Here is a 2,889-nt window from a genome sequence, read left to right as displayed (position 1 = left end):
ACACACACACACACACACACACACACACACTCTGTCTCTCTCTCTCTCTCTCTCTCTCTCTCTCTTTCTCTCTCTCTCTCTCTTTCTCTTTCTCTCCAATGTTGATAGTTTTCATTTATGACTACAAATATGGGGCATTTGCTACATGGTAGGCCAAGCTTTTTATATACATTATTTCACTGGGTCCTGACCACAGCCCAATAAGATTACTATTACTGGCCCTACTTTTAATGCTAAGTAGCATCCTACTTTTGATGCTAAGAGAGCTTGAATATGTTACTCAAAGCCACAAAGCCAAAAAATACTAAAATGTGTGCTCAGATGTGGATCCAGATGACCCTGAAGCTCAAACTTTTAGCCTCTTCACTAAACTTTTATTTGACATCATCAAATTGTTAATGTGGATCCAGAATATTACAGCAAAAGGTTTAAAATGAAAGTGCGAGCAAATACCCAATGGGGGTATTGGCAATAAATTGACTCACTTTTGGCCCAGCTGTCTCATCTCCCCTCTTCTTTCCTTTCTAGTGATTGGCAAAGAAAGAAAAATGTAGGAGCAAAGTAACAGTGAAGGTCAAGACTAAAAGAGAAAGCACTGCCTACTTGGGATTAGAATCTCTACAGCACGTAATTAGATGAAGAAGTGAAACTTTCACTTCACATGTACAGTCTACATTACTGGGCCACCAGACTAGGAAGAGAGCCCATTCATATGGACAAGGGTGAAATAGGAAGGAAGAACAAAGCAGACCATTACATTTTCTTTATCTTTAGATTTTATAAGAAACTTGAGCTCATCTGGCCTACTCAAGGCTGCTACTTTTCATTTGCCACGGAATTGCAAGGTTGTTGTAGCAAATTTATGACAAAAAATGGTTTTGAATGGAAAATATTGAAAACACATTTATTATTTACTTTAGAATGTCTTAATAGAGAGCTGCCATTAGGCTGAAATAACAATTGTTGAAAAATGGCCTTATGAACAGCAAACAGCACTACCATGTCCCTTGAGAGAAATCATGTTATTATAGCCCACGAAAAACAAAATTTTCCTCCCCAGTAACTTGTATGCAAATATTTCATTTTCCCCTAGTGTGTATCATTTGAATTATCCCTTTTACTTGTGTGTGTGTATGTGTGTCTGTGTGTACACACACACACACACACAAATGTATTTATTTAACACTCTAAATCTTTTTAAGGCCCTGGTGTTAATTATTTCGATCAGAAAATGCAAAAAAAAATAATGCATATCAATTCTGGAATATAATATTTGAGAAATGGAGATTATTAGAGGCAAATACAAGACTTCACAGAAGAAAACATTAAACTACTTATCTTGGATTTTTTTTCTCATCCAATGGATACATGGGTTGGGTCTGTATAACTACAGCCAGTCAGATCTGAGACAGTAAATTCAGTTATTCTGATCCACAGCGTTTGCTTTCCTGAAATACTACCTTTGGATGTCTGATGTGTATTTGTGCCTTGTTAGGTTGAAGAACAAATACTAATTTGAGACTACTGAGAGCCTGTAGACTCAAGAATACTCTTATAAGGAAAGCTGGCACCAGTTTTATACTTATGTCTTCATGGATAACTGCAATGTACTTTATTCATTTAATCAATGCAGACAAAAGTTCAAAATGGAGAGCTTTTTGTCATTGGCCAGCTGACTTGACTGCCTTTATAGATCAAACAAAATGGGTGATTGCCAAACCTCTACTGTATTTTATACCGAAGAAAACCAGTCAAAGAGGAGAATTGTCTCAGAGAAACTACTTAGAAGACTGACATTTTACAAAAAAAAACTTGACATTTAGAAAAGATAAAATAGACCAACTTATTGGTGAAGATATTGTATAAACACAGTCTTCTGGAAAATATGCTTGAGTCATTGTTAATATTTCATGTCCAAGTAACTACACAGAATTGAAAAGCAGATCACTTATTTTTTTTCTTATGGTCATTTGAATCTTTCTGTTTTGAGATTAAGCTTATTAAATCCATATTTTTAAAAAGTTTAAACTGTTCTGAAGGTAAACAAAATCATCCGTCTATTTATCAGTCTGATTCAAAAAGCATAAGTATTCTGAACAGAGTTAACAAAGGAAAATAACATGTAAAGGGAGCATGCAGTATGAAAAAAAATCTATTGAGAAATGAAGGGTATATTTTAATGCTTGACTTCCTGCATGAAAAAATGACAAGTTCATTGACCCACTGTTACCTTTTGTGAACGCTTAGATGGCAGCAAGAGAACTGTAGTTAAAACAGGGAGAAAAACGAAAGCCTAAGAAGGGAAAAACCTCCCATCATGACTCTCAGGAAGCACTTGCTATGCACAAGAATCAACCTTTCTACAGCTGACGTATGACTGTGTTTCAGATTACCTTCCATGTTAATCTCTTCCCTCACAATAATGGAGCTAGGTAAGAAATGTCATTCTTTTAAAAAATACAAAACCAAGAAATAAAGGTGAAAATGATGTCTTAAGCAGGAGATAATTTTAAGGTTAACATTAAGGGTGAAAAGAAGAGCAAAATATTCCCTTACAGAAGACTAGAAAGTCTTGGATGTCCACACAAGGTGCTTTTATCAGAGGTAGCATTTACTTTACATGTACTGTGGTGAATTTAACAATCTATGGTTTTTCTTTGATGAGGCCATAAATATTTGCTTGAAATAAAGATTACATACAGTAGGTTTATCTCCCATGATGACCTCAGTTTACATACCATAGTCTGTTGCAGTCCCATTGGGCGTCTTCCTTGTGATTATGTGCACAAGCTGAACTAATTAGTGTGGTATAGTTATTCCCTTCCAAGGCTTAATTTAGTCTGGATGTCCCTCTATTATGCAGAGTGAAGTGGAGAGAGAGGAAAGAGT

The sequence above is a fragment of the Pteropus alecto genome, unplaced genomic scaffold, assembly GCF_000325575.1.
Source record: "Pteropus alecto unplaced genomic scaffold, ASM32557v1 scaffold195, whole genome shotgun sequence".
Lineage (NCBI taxonomy): Eukaryota > Metazoa > Chordata > Mammalia > Chiroptera > Pteropodidae > Pteropus > Pteropus alecto.
Note: the sequence above shows the minus strand (reverse complement) of the source record.